The 14,835-nt window shown below is 43.1% G+C and overlaps 1 protein-coding gene and 1 pseudogene across 1 annotated transcript in view; one reads left to right on the top strand and one right to left on the bottom strand.

Annotated features, from left to right (window-relative positions):
- MYOF (myoferlin) overlaps positions 1-14,835 on the top strand; it is a 160,916-nt gene that overhangs the window by 23,200 nt on the left and 122,881 nt on the right.
- On the bottom strand, positions 6,796-7,113 carry LOC103077073 (60S ribosomal protein L36a pseudogene; annotated as a pseudogene).

Genomic DNA, 14,835 nt, shown 5'->3' with positions numbered 1-14,835 from the left:
CACGAACCCGTATCCCCTGCATCGGCAGGCGGACTCTCAACCACTGCGCCACCAGGGAGGCCCGAGAACAATTCTTAAAACCATAATACTTGTTATTTTCCAATGGAAATAAATTGCCTGGTTGGGGAGGGCATTCCTACTCTCTGATTAATGAATTCTTTTTAAAATGAATTAAAAAAAATTTTTTATTTTATATTGGAGTATAGTTGATTTACAGTATTGTGTTAGGTTCAGGTGTACAGCAAAGTGATTTAGTTATATGTATACATGTATCTATTCTTTTTCAGATTCTTTTCACATATAGTTTATTACAGAGTACTGAGTTCCCTGTGCTATACAGTAGGTCCTTGTTGATTATTTTATATCTAGTAGTGTGTATATGTTAATCCCAACCTAATTTATCCCCCCCCACCTTTCCCCTTTGGTAACCACAAGTTTTCTATTAAGTCTGTGAGTCTTTTTCTGTTTTGTGAATAAGTTCATTTGTATTATTTTTTTAGATGCCACATAGAAGTGATATCATATGATATTTGTCTTTCTCTGTCTGACTTAACTTCATTTACTATGATAATCTCTAGGTGCATCCATGTTGCTGCAAATGGCATTATTTTGTTCTTTTTAATGGCTGAGTAATATTCCATTGTGTATATGTACCACATCTCCTTTATCTACTCCTCTGTCGATGGACACTTAGGTTGCTTCCATGTCTTGGCTCTTGTAAATAGTGCTGCAATGAACATTGGGGTGTATGTATCTTTTCGAATTATGGTTTTCTCTGGATATATGCCCAAGAGTGGAATTGCTGGATCATATGGTAGCTCTATTGTTAGTTTTTTGAGGAACCTCCATACTGGTTTCCACAGTGGCTGCACCAATTTATTGTACATTCCCACCAACAGTGTAGGAGGGTCCCCTTTTCTCCACACCCTCTCCAGCATTTATTGTTTGTAGACTCTTTGATGATGGCCATTCAGACTGGTGTGAGGTGATACCTCATTGTAGTTTTGACTTGCATTTGTCTAATAATTAGTGATGTTGAACATCTTTTCATGTGCTTTTTGGCCATCAGTATGTCTTCTTTGGAGAAATGTCTGTTTTCCTTCATGTCATTTCACATGGGAAGCCAAATTACTCTCTATCTTTGATTTTAAGATATCATTGACTGTAAGATGTACTATTAAATTAGTAACATGTTTGGGGTGGGCGGTGGTAGCTGGGGGGAAGAAGCCTGATATTAAATGCCCACATCAATTGTAAGAAGCATCTCAGGTTTTAGTAATGTGAATTTATTTTAAAATGTATGTCTTAGTCTCAGGTACATTTGTTTTTGGTTTTTTTCTTGTGGCACGTGGGCCTCTCACTGTTGTGGCCTCTCCCGTTGCGGAGCACAGGCTCCGGACGCGCAGGCTCAGCGGCCATGGCTTACGGGCCCAGCCGCTCCGCGGCGTGTGGGATCTTCCCGGACCGGGGCACGAACTCGTGTCCCCTGCATCGGCCGGCGGACTCTCAACCACTGCGCCACCAGGGAAGCCCTCAGGTACATTTGGTATGATCAGAAGGCTGCAATGAGAGCAGTAAATTAGAATGAATTAGTTGAGACAGGGTGGCCATATGCTCTGATTTGCTTTGGATAGTCCTGGTTTGTTGTCCCAGCACAATGATTTATGATGTCGCTTTTGCTGTCAACAGTGGCTTGATTTGGGCAGTAAATTAGATGGTCATCTTGGTCCTTGGGGTCTTCTGCTTAATGGTGTCAGACTAAGAGCCTGCACAGGCTTTGATAGCTACTGCCCATGTCACCTTTCATGAGATCCTTTCTTCCATGTTTCATTGCTGACCAATGCCCCTTGTGACCAATGCATTTTTTTCTTAAGCTATATACATACATTCTGATAGATTCTGGCCCTACTCTCTTGCATCGAAAAACCATTCTAGCTTTTTGAGGTTATGCTGTACATCTCAGCTTTGAAGCAATTATATGATTTTCTATCCCCCACCCCAACTCCAGAGGGCAGTTTTATTTACCAGATTTCAAAGTTCTGGGGAAGTGGGTGATTAAGCCTCACTGTAGCCTCCTATCTGTTACTAATAATAGTTCTTTCTCTTCTTTCCTCTCCTCTTTCTGCAAGTGGTACCACTGTTTATATTCTAGACCAGCCCTCTCCGAAAGAAATATAGTGCAGGCCGCATATGTAATTAAAATTTTTCTAGTAGCCATGTTATAAAACAAAAAGAAACAGATGAAATGAATTTTAATAATGTTTTATTTACACATAGAAATGACAGTATTATACAATGTTAATCAATATTTTAAGAATCACTGAGACATTTTACATGCATTTTTTTCTTACACACTGGATTTCAAAGACTTAGTATTTCACATTAACAGCACATCTCTGTCTAGACCAGCCATATTTCAAGTGCTCCCTCACCATGTGTGGCCAGTGGCCATCACAGTGGAGAGCACAGCTCCAGACCACTGAGCTCAAAACCTCAGGTCTCTGTGGATCTTCACCCTTTTACATCCTCTCCAATCTGTTGCCAAATCTTACTTCTCTTTCTTTCTACTCTTTGTGCCATGTGCTTCTTACTTGTGGCCACAGCCAGCAGCCTGGTTCAGGCCTCATCACTTTGTGCCTCATCTATTTGAACATGGCAGTAAAGCCTGGCAGGCTGGCCTGGGAGCTCTCATCTATGTTTCAAACAAAGTTGTTGTTTTCTTGAATGTTACGTCCTTGAGAGAGAGTCAAAACAAACTAATACGTGAAGAAATATGTAATAGATCAGGTGCTATGAAGTGCTATAATCTAAGGAGGAAACTGTCATAGGCCATGAAGAAAACTAAAGCAGAATAAGAGGATGGTTACTGAGGGTGGGGGGACATTTGAGGTGATGATAAGGTGACAATTGAGCAGAGACCTAAATAAAGTGAAAGAATGAGCCATGCAGCTTTCTGGGGGGAAAGAATATTCTTGGCAGAGAGAACAGCAAGTGCAAAGGCCCTGAAGCAGGAGTACACCTCGGTGTTGGAGAAAGATCGAAGAGGCCAGAGGGCTGGGGTTGGGGAAGGAGATGAGATCAGCAAAGCCACAACATGCATGGCTTTATGAGCCACGATGCAAGCTTTGGATTTCATTCCTAGTAGGATGGAAGTTCGCTGAAGGGTAGTGAGTATGATCTTATTTACATTTTTAATGTATCGCTTGGGCTTTCTGTGTGGAGTTTGGATGTAGGAACCAGTTAGGAAGCAGGGGAAACTACTGGGAGAACATTACATATTTATTTTATACCTGTTGAAAACACAGTGGGGCCCTTGGATGACAGCAGGGCAATATTTTAGGTATGTTTGTCCAAAATATTTGTGTATTTTGGTCTCGTATTTTCTTCTTGGCTTTTCTATTAAAGATTTGGCCTTGGGCTTCCCAGGTGGCGCAGTGGTTGAGAGTCCGCCTGCCGATGCAGGGGACAGGGTTCGTGCCCTGGTCGGGGAAGATCCCACATGCCACGGAGCAGCTGGGCCCGTGAGCCATGGCCACTGAGCCTGGGCATCCGGAGCCTGTGCTCCGCAATGGGAGAGGCCACAACAGTGAGAGGCCCGGCGTACCGCCAAAAAAAAAAAAAATTTTTTTTCTACCAGCTTAGGGAATGTCTTGCCTGTGAACTTTGCTGTTGCCATGGAGACTGGCTGTGTAAGTAGGGCCCTCACTCCAGAGTCTGCAGCCCCAGGGCATGTAAGCAAACAGCACCAGGCTGCCTGGGTTTGCCTGAGCATGGTGCCCACACCCATAGGGACTGGACTGGGCAGTCTGAGCATGCACAGTGCTAGTGCATCAGCAACGTCCCTCCCTAGGTGCTGCGAGCTGGTGGGGCTGTTCTGCTCAGACTCTATTCTTCCTCATTTTATAGTCATCCAACCAGCCATGTGCACTGAAACAGGGTGAGGGAAGAGCTAGAGGAGCCTCTTGGTCACATGATGAACATGAAATGGTATTTTTAGCTGAAATGTCAGAGTGGAAGGATTTTCCCAGTGGCTGAAGAATGAGAGTTCCCTTTCCAGACAGGCAATGTGGCCGTCCCTTAATGAGCCCTTTGAATGCATTATCTCACCTAATCCTCACAGATACCCAGTTTTTTTCTCAGAAGGGTTTAGTCATCTGCTTAGGGTCACACAGCAGGTATGTATCAGAGTCAGCATTTATATTCAGACCTGTGCTTTTGACTTTTCCATTACACTGAAAACCTCTGACCACCTATAGGGACCAAAATGTAGGTGGAATGATTATCTTTTAGCTTAATTTTTTTTTGCCATGCCGCACTGCTTGTGGGAGGATCTCAGTTCTCCGACCAGGGATTTAACCCAGGCCACTGCAGTGAAAGCACTGAATCCCAACCACTAGACCACCAGGGAACTACCTAGCTTAAAAATGTTTTTCTAATTTTGCCAGAAAACAAACAAAACAAACAAAAAAAAGACCCACTCATTGTCAGAGTATTGGTTCCTCCTTCTTAGGTAAAAGTTTTAAGCAGGCATTTTATGCTATTGAGGAATAAGTCACTTAAGCTCATTCCCTGCAATGAACAAGATGAGTTCAGAGAATATATCTCATCTCATGTGATCTTCACAATGACCTCGAGAAGTGGAGATGAGACTTGAGGCTCAGAGGGGTTGAGGCTGGGACCCTGATCTCTTGGCATCCTGGCCCTGCTGTCACTCTGCTTGAGTTCCTAAAGAATAAGTATCTTCAGGAGCCTGGAAATATAGGAATGAAAGATTTTTACAAGTTTTCAGATTTGTGCGTGTGTGTATGTGTTCTGTTCATGCTAAGGTGATGTCACAGGGACCAGATTTACCCTCTCACCTGACACAACCAAAAAAGTAGATGAAATACATGCCCCAGTGGTTTCAGATACTGGACACTAGCAGCACAGGACAGTGATCCCCAAGAGAGGGGGATAAATGAGCTGAGCCCTCTGAGTGCCCAGCTTCATGCCTAGAGAGCATTTCCAGGCTGCAGTGCAGGACAGGCAGATCTTGGTTGTCTCCCAGAGTTGGGGAGATGCAGGTGGGAGCCTAGAGCTAGGTACGTGTGCGCACACACACCCACCACCCACGCAGAGTGCTCCAGAGATTTGCAGAGGGTTCTGCTTGACTCCTCGGGTGAGGACTGGTCAGTGAGGAAACTACCTGAGGGCTGAGAATAGTTAATGCTCCCCCCATCCAGAGTGGGAAAACCTTCAAATTCATGAGCATAAGGTCATGAAGGATTTTACCTCAGTATTGTGAAGAAAAAAATAGATACATCATTATTAAACAGATACACTATTAGATGATATTATGAGTAGGTATGGACAATGAAACAGGTGTTATAATCGTATTCCACAGGTTAAGGAAGGTAGAGGAAAGCTTGAGCAGGTGAAGTAGGGACGTGGAAGGTATTAAAAAAGATACAAATTGAATGTGTAGGAATGCAAATTACAATGTCTGATATAAAATGACTGTAACTGTCTAAGAGTTTGCCTTCCTAGTACTCTTATTTTTCCCCTCCATGTGTGTGTACTTGTGCATTTGAAACCATCACATATACCACACACAAATGCACGGCAAAGTTAGAGACATCCTCTGAAGGTAAATTGTCTGCTTTGCTGTAATGTAAGAAGATCACTGAAGACCTCACAATATACCTAGGAGGAAATTTACCCGAGTTCTTGCATAAGAGGTGGTGTGGGCAAGTGGTCAGCTGCATGATCAGGAGATTAGTTTGGATTTTGGCTCTGCTACTTACCGGTTGGGTGGCTTTTGGCAAGTTTCTTCATCTCTATGGTGGTGGCTGGAATGCTTCCTCAGTAAGTGATAGACATAAGGGCAAATTTAATATAATTAAGGAAAAAAATCACTTAAATTTCCTGATGAACAACATAATAGCTGATATCTATTGTGGGCTTACCACGGGCCAGGAATTGTGCTAAAACTGCTCCACACGCAATCGGTTTTCATCTTTATAGTGACTTTGATTCAGACAGGCTTATTGACGTCTTAGAGAAAAATGTGGCTCAGAGAGGTTCACCAAATTGCTTAAAGTCACCCAGCTCTTTGATTGGGAGCACGTGGATTTAACCTCGTAAATCCAGAGTTTAACCTCAGACCTTCCAATGTTTATTTCCTGTGTGTGTGCGTGTGTGTGCATGTGTGTGTGTGGGGGGGGGGTTGAGGGCCAGAGTGCCAGGATGTGAAAGTGAGAGCACAGCATAGCTAACACACACACTTACACACAGGATGGTACTGGGGACTGTAGAATTAGAAAAAGCAAAAGGACAAGCCTGGGTTATGGAATATACTAACTCCCCGGGCAAGGGTTTTTTTGTTTTTGTTTTGCTTTTGCTTAGAGAAAACAGAAAGACTGTGGTTTGGAATGAAATTAATTTGATGGGACGGTGTGGTATTGCTTATGAGAAATTTTTGTTTACTGGTGTACAAAAGACCTTGTGTTCAAGCTTGTAATACTTTTATTTCCCCTAGTGGTGAGACTCGCTTCTGCCACTGCCCTGTGTAAACATAGCAGTGGGATTAATTGAGGCGGTCCCCGGGACCTCTCCTTTTCCCCAGTGTGGTTGGTGAGAAGGGTTGAGGCAGGTTTTCTACCTGGAGTAGCTTCTTGGGCTGTGCGAAAGTCTAAGCCAGAGGCAGATGGTACTTGGAACAAAACTCCCAGTTCTGATTTCTTTCTTTCTTTTTTTTTTTTTGAAGTAAACAATCTCAAATGTTTATTATCTTCATAACAAAACAAAATACGAAGCTCAGAACTGGATCACTTGGCCCTTTCTCTTCTTATCTCCTCCCTGCTCAGAATGCTTGCGTCTCTTAATAGCCAGCATTCTCTTAGATCTGCAGTTCGGCTCAACACATTCAAGCTTCAGCACAGTCTTCTTTGTAGTTTTAGCCTTTTTCCGGAAAATCGGCTTAGTCTGCCCACCATAGCCACTCTGCTTCCTATCATACCGCCGCTTTCCCTGGGCATACAGAGAATCCTTGCCCTTGTACGGTGTCACTTTGTGGGATTGGTGCTTGCCGCACTTCTTACAGAAGGTCCGGTGGGTTTTAGGAACGTTCACCATGTTTGCGAGAGCGCTATCGGCACGGAAAAGCTGATTTCTTTTTAGTTCCGCTTTTTCAACAGAGCAGCAAAGCTATGCAAAGATCAAAGCTGGTTTGGGCTGGTTGGCTCTGGGTGCTGGAGAGGCTGAACCCCGCTGTTTTGGGGAGATTACAGCCCTGGTGAGAAACACCCAGAGAGGCTGCAAGAGAAAGACATTTCATTATAAGAGCTGTAATTATCTCCTGATTGTACTTGGAGGAACATCTCTTAGGAGAGGAAGCTTCATAACCTATAAATCATTTGCAAGGTCATTGGACTATCTTCAGTGATGTATCAATTAGTTTATTCATTCAACAAATATTTGCTTATGGCTGCTGTGTGTCAGACACTGCTCTAGGCGCTGGGGGTACTCCATGCCTTTCATGGGGCTCACATCTGAGTGGAGGCAACAGACAATAAACAAGTAAATCCACATATAGTTTATCAGATGGTGATAAATATGATGAAGAATAATGAAGCAGGGGAAAAGGGGAGAAAAAGGGTAAAGTGTGTGTGTGTGTGTGTGCGCGCACGCACATGCGTGTACACGTGCGCTGATTTAGAAAGGTTTTTCGTATAAGGATTTGCTCTGGGGTCTCTTTTATAATGAAACGTTTTATGAGACCTATGGCTTTAAAAATGCATTCAGATTCGGCTAATTGGATTTTATGAGAATTCAGCTACAGCTGAAGTTTACTTCTGGTCCAATCCTGAAAATAAAAATTGTTTTCCAGACAGATTCACGGTGTATATATAGCATTGACGGTGGGGAGGGAGCTATTTGATGTACGTAAGAGAAAGGATTGGTTTTAACAACTCTGCACAGTGATTGTATCGAAATGGCTGTGGGTTCTTATCTGTTCATTCATGCCCTCCTGCCCACACTCCGCATAGATAAACCCTCCTTCCTGTGATTTAGGCTGTGCATGAGTTCAGACCAGCTTTCCCGGCAAGTACTGACTTGGAGTCATATTGTTTTTAGGATCCCTTTTTCCAGAATGGTGTCTGAAATAATAATGAAAAGTGATGTTAAGCACTTACCAGATCATCCTTTTAATCCTTACAACAATATTGTTAGGTAGGAGCTGTCGTTATCCCCACTTTGCAGATGAGGACACTGAGGCTCAGAGAAGTTACACAATCTGTGGTACAAGGATAAGTCTGAATCAGTCAGCGCTGTCTAGCGCCAAGTTCTTAGTCACTATGTTATGCTGTCCCCCTTACTTTATAAGGTCCAAGTGCTTGATGAATGAATGAATGAATACTACTGCCTTGAGTCTAAAGGATGAGGGCATTAGACAGAGATGGAGCCTGCGAGTTCTGTTGAACTGTCCAGAACGGGCAAGCGTAGAGCCAGAACTTTGAGGACTGAATGAACAGGAGAATTGGTCAAGAGCAAATAGAAAAATTGCAGGTTACAGTAATTTATTCAAGAAATTAACTCTTAAGACACCTTCTACATGCCAGGCATTAGGCTGGTTAACCCACCCCTGGCCTTGTAGCCTCGCTGCCCAGGAGGGCTTTGGGGAAGAGACCTGGGCTTCCACTCAGCTCCTTCCCCTGTTAAAGTGATGCTGTCTGCAGCAAAGGCTGGCCCTGAATCCTGCAGATACTGCCACAGCCTCCAGGCTAGTTCAGTGATTCCAAAATCTGGGCATGGCGTTTGTTACACCTCTACCTCAGGGGGCTTGTGCACTGCTAGGTTGGGGAACCACTGTGCAGACTAGGAGTTTCTAGGTTTTCTAAAACCCCTGCTCCCTTGTGTTGAACATGACAAAGGCCTCAGGGTACTCTGACAATCCTGGTGTGGAGTAAGGAGGGGAAGCCACGGGAAGGCGCAGGTAACTAGGCCTGCCGAGTAGACTTTGATGGAGTTTTGCTTTCTCCTTTGTTCTATAAAATAATTGATTGCTACGTCCATTTCTCAAACGTGAACCTCTATCATCACATTGAATGTACTTTTAGAAAACTGCACGTGTTCCCTGTTCCCCACATTGCCAGCTGCCTTCCCTCCCCACCCCCCCACCCTCCATCCACCCCTCCACCTGTTCTAGACCATTGTTTCTCAAACTTCCTGGGTATAAGAATTAACTAAAGAAAAAGTCTGACTCAGGGTCCTGGGAATCTGTACCCGCCCTGCTGATTCTGCTGCAGGGAAGTCTGGGGAACCACATTCTGAGAAACACTTTTAGGAGCTAATGCAGTGGGCAGGGGTGGGCCGGTTGGGAGACTTGGAGGGTTCCCCACAGGTGAGGTGGCTGGGAGACCCGGGGAGGTGCTTTCCGGGGTTCCCTGTGATAGGATTCACTGCCATGGCTGCCCCTGCCTCTCCCCGCATCTGTTAGGAAGCAAGGTGCCCGGCTTGGCACTCCCTCCTTTTGGCTCAGAGCCAAGGGAGCTCCACTGATACTGGCCTAGGGGAGGGAGAAGTCTGCGGAGGGGATGGGACCCAGCCGAGCATCCCCACTGGCCTTCTGGGCCTGGTGCAGACGACAAGGCCCAGCTGGCTGAGAGCGCAGTGCTTCAAAGGGTGGGCGAGTCATGGTCCTGCCGGAGACCTGGGAGCCACTCAGGAAAGCATTTGTTCCCCAGCCCCGTTGGGGATTGTTATTGCCCCTCGGAGGATGGGAAGTCGGTAGTTCTGCAGTCCTTGGGAGCAGAAACAGAGCAACGTGTGATTTTCTTTCCAGCCTCCAACTTATTTTTCCTTCCCTTCATGAGGGAATTTCCAGTAAACCCTTCCCCAGTAATCCATGTGGGCTGTGTCCCTGCTGCACAGAAGAACTCGCTAGATGTGAGTTCCCCTGATTAAGAACTCAGCCAGCAAAGCCCTTACTCACCACAGTGGCATGCGACTGTTAACATTTGCGTCCAGGCCAACGGGGAAAACATTTTCCATTTCTCTCTTAAACGCACTAGACTCTGTTTTAACAAGAAAGAAACAAAAGTTCTTAACCAACACTTGCATGACCGAGTTGACTAGTTTACAGTTAAACTCTTTAGTTCCCCCAAACTTAACATCTAATTTTCAAGTAGTTGCTTCCATTGCTTAGAATTAGTTTGATGTCACAGAGAGAACCAACAACAAACTATATGGGCGTTCGTGGACTGAAAGGAATAGGAGACGAACTGGCTCTTTCTTCATTTCAGAATATATCTGCTGTTTATTATTCTTGCACCATAAGTTTCTTTTTGAGGTGTGGTCCATCCATTTTAGTGTTGGGTGGAGCCCATGGGGAGACTCTTATTTTTCCATGAAAACACAGGGCACAAGTTTCCCCGTTACTTTCACACCATAATATTTTAACATATTTATAGCATTAGTAATATGAAAGAAAAAGGGTCTTGGTTTAGTATCACCTTCTTTAAAGGAAATTGACTTGTGGTCCGACTGAACTCTTCTTATTCCCTGTGTAGGAGGCCAAGTCATCATTTCCCAGTCTCTCACTGTATTTTGTATCCAAGCAACATCATAGAAAATAGGCCAGGCCAGGCTTGCCTTCAAAGCTGTATAGAGTTCAGACACCCATAGGGGATGTTTTCTTCAACTTACAGTGAAAGATCTTAGAAGTTGTAACTGTTTATATTTTTCTTCAACTCACTGAGCCGTTAAAAATATTTTGTGGATTAAAATCTTTCTAGGCTTTCATCTAAACAAGCACTATCATCAGAAAAAAAGAAATTTGTTTTCTTTGACGTCTCCCTCCCCTCCCCCACCCCACTCCCACAAGCATAAGAATTTTATGATGAAAAAGCAAATCTTAAGAAATGGGACTAAAGGTTTCTGAAAGAAGGAATTGAGATCAGACTTCACGATTGGCTTCTTTTATTTCACTCCATTCCTGGTCTGTTATTTGTTACATCCTCTCACACCCTCTCATGGGGAGGGGAAAGCAGCGGATACTGGATGAGTCAGAATGGAGGTTGTAAAACCCATTCAGGGCCATAAAAGGCCAGCAGATGGGTTTTGTCTTTTAGGCAAAGCTGTTCTCCCCAGTTAGCCACAAGTCCCACCACTCCCTGTTGTCTCACCTAATACTCACTGTATTCCACATATCTGTTATTGGCCTAAACTTTCCTCCTGACATCCTGTGGGAATTTGTTTGACTCCTGATGTTATAAGCCAATACCTTTGAAGGCAGAAAACTTGCCTAGTATTCTGGATTGTTCATTATGGACATTTTCTAGGATTTTTTTCCCCCCTAGATCAATGAACAAAGGCTTTAAGAGAAAAGAAATGTATAACATGAGAGAGTTTTCTGAATAGATATACATAGGAACATCACATATATAAGCCAGTAGCAGACTTTCAGGGCTAAAAAGGGTCTGAGGAATTCTTTCAATCTACTCATTTGCAGATAATGAAGGGGGCTCAGAGATTTGGGTGACTTAGCCAAGTCCTCAAAGGAAGTTGGGACACAGAGTTAGGGGTAGAACAGGAATTGTCTAACCCAGTGGTTCTCAGCCTGTGCTGATTTTGCCTATGGGGACAACTGGCAATGTGTAGAGATGCTCTAGTGGGTAGAGGCCAGGGAAGCTGCTGAGCATCTGACAAGGCATAGGACAGCCCCCTAAAACAAATAATTATCCAGTTCAAAGTGTCAGTAGTGCCGCTGTTGATAAATGCTGGTCCAACCCAGGTCAGCCCTCTTTCCACTTCAGTATCATCCCTGCATGCTGTATTTTTTGTTTTGTTCCAGGGATTATTTATTGTTGATAGAGATTCAGGTCATCTTGGCTTTAGCAAAAGCAAATCAGTACATGTTCAAATGTACAATGTTATGATTTTAATCATAAATTTAGGTTATGAATCATGGAACCGTGTAGAGTAAAATCCAGTGTGTTTCCATGTCTTTCCAAGGTGAGTACCAGTCAGATAACTTTTAAACCTTTTCAGATTCTGTTCTTATTGAAAAAACCGAATTAACCAATCCTGTGGCCTGCTGTCTTAAAGCATGGAGAGAAGTCCATGGAGAGAAGCTCACACCCTGTGGGGCTGAGAGAGACGTGGAAGAGATTTTGCCAGGGGTTCTCACCTTGTGTGGGAGGTTTCTCTGTTTCATCAGGTGGAGATGGAGTCATGGGTAGTCTCTTGTCCTCAGTATATCAGGGGAATAAAAACCCAAGTGAGAAGAAAACATACTGATGTTAAAAAAACAAAAACAAACAAGATACTAACATACGGAGTGAACATACTCATCTGAAAAATTACTCTGTAAAGGTCCCATCAATTCTCAGCATCGACAGAGAGACCTAATTTCTATATTGACCTAAAAGGGCTGAAAAGTGCACTCTTAATCCTCTGGAGGCAAAATTTTTCTTTTCTGACTCTACTTGTGATATTAGAAGAGAGCAGAATCCATCATGGTTGTTGAATGTCTTGGGTGTGTTCAAGTCAGTGCACTCTTCCAAGAAGCCCTGTGCCAGTGGCTCACATCGTGGGGTAAGTTGTGTGAAACAAACATAGCAATGTTTGGTCTTGTGTGATATAATATACCTATTCACAGAAAGTGAAGTCACTTATTCTGAGTAACTAGACGTATGTGGTTGGATGACAGACCCTGAATCTACAATCTGGTCCTATTTCTGAGGTCTGAGTGGGGGATGAGAATACAGCTATATGTCAGTTTAAAAATAATGTGTCTATGTTGACATCAACTTTCACTTCCTGATTTTAAAACAAAATGTACAACATTTTTAAATAAAATGAATATTTCTCCACAGGGGGATCTTTCCTGATTATTGTTTTTGCCTGAAAGCCCAGAGCTATTTTTATTCTCAACTATGGTTTCTTCACCATGGGGTTTTTGGTATAAGGAATCTCTCCTATCATTTTGAGGACTTGATATGTAGTTTTCTAACTTTATGCTAACGATAATCCAGGCTGTCATATCTGCTATTGTTAGTATAAGTCGGTGCAATTATAGACAAGATATAAGTAAATAGCATTTAAAAATTCTTACTATTTCTCTTTTCCTTTTTCAGTGTCTATACTGAGAGCACACCCCTGGACTCTCTTTGCTTTTTTATTGCATTTCACAAAGGGAACCCTTTCAATTCACCCACTCTCATACCATGTTGTGTGTTATAACCCCAATTTACAGACTATATTCCACAGGTTACACTTTTATATTGACCAACTCCCTGGGGATGTGTGTTCTATAAATTTTTTGGATCATGTGCCCTAACTACAAAAATGTTTCTTTCCTTCATTCAATAAATATCTAATTAATAAGCAAACTATGTTCCAAGCACTGGGGTTAGAGGAATGAACAGAACAGGAAACAACCCCTGCCTTTCAGGAGCTTCACTCTAGTAAGGAGGGACACAGGTGTACTTCTGTAGCAGTATGTTATGTGCACTAAGAGGTAGATGGTCAAAACCACAATAAGATGTCACATCACACCTGTCAGCATGGCTGTCATCAAAAAGACCACAAGCAACAAATGTTGGCAAGGATGTGGAGAAAAGGGAACCCTTTTACACTGTTCATGGGAATGTGAATTGGTGCAGCTACTATAAAAACAAAACAAAACAAAACCGTATGGAGGTTCCTCAAAAAACTAAAAATGGAGTTACCATAGGACCCAGCAATTCCACTTGGGTATATATTCAAAGAAAATGAAAACACGATTTCAAAAAGATATCTGCACCTCAGTGTTCATAGCAGCATTATTTACAGTAGCCAAGATATGGAAGCAAGCTAAGTGTCCATTGACAGATGAATGGGTAAAAAAGATGTGGCACATATACGCAATGGAATATTACTCAGCCATAAAAAAGAAGAAATTTTCTTGTTTGCAACAGCGTGGATAGACCTGGAGGGTATTATGCTTAGTGACTGAAGTAAGACAGAGAAAGAAAATTCTGTATGTTATCACTTACATGTGGAATCTAAAAAATAAAACAAATGAAAGAATATAACAACAAAAAAACAACAAAAAAATCTGAAAACTAAATGAAAGAATATAACAACAAAAAAATAATAATAAAAATAAGCGGCAGAGGCTGAATATAATCCCTTGGGGTCCAGGAAGAGAAAGAAGTGCACACATCCAACTTCTGAATGATGCTCTACAGCATGTGAGTTAGCAAGTTACCCTGTCAGTAAACTAGCAACCTATTTACACTGCAAGAAGGTTTACTTGGGGGGATGTTTTTTTTTTTAATTAATTGTTTTTATTTTTTTGGCTGTGTTGGGTCTTTGTTGCAGTGCGCGGGCTTCCCATTCTCGTGGCTTCTCTTGTTGCAGAGCACGGGCTCTAGGTGCACAGGCTTCAGTAGTTGTGGCACGAGGGCTCAGTAGTTGTGGCTCGCGGGCTCTAGAGTGCAGGCTCAGTAGTTGCGGCGCATGGGCTTAGTTGCTCTGCGGCATGTGGGATCTTCCCCGGCTGGGGCTCAAACCCGTGTTCCCTGCACTGGCAGGCGGATTCTTAACCACTGCACCACCAGGGAAGCCCTGGGGGGATGTTTTTACAGTGGACAATGTTGGTTTTTTTTATTGCTCAAATGTTCCCAGGTGGCCTTTATTTCACAAAACTATTTTCGTTAAAATTATTTCCTATACCACTTTTACTATATGATACGATTCAAATGAAAATCAATCGGCAAATTTACAAATTATGCACTTTTAAGTCATTTCTTCTACGTTGAGGCTGTACACATCAGACAGCATCAGTGCCCAGGTCTGAGTCAGTGAATT

Source organism: Lipotes vexillifer, unplaced genomic scaffold, assembly GCF_000442215.2.
Source record: "Lipotes vexillifer unplaced genomic scaffold, Lipotes_vexillifer_v1.1 scaffold325, whole genome shotgun sequence".
NCBI classification, from domain to species: Eukaryota; Metazoa; Chordata; class Mammalia; order Artiodactyla; family Lipotidae; genus Lipotes; species Lipotes vexillifer.
This window is presented reverse-complemented; position numbering and strand designations above follow the sequence as displayed.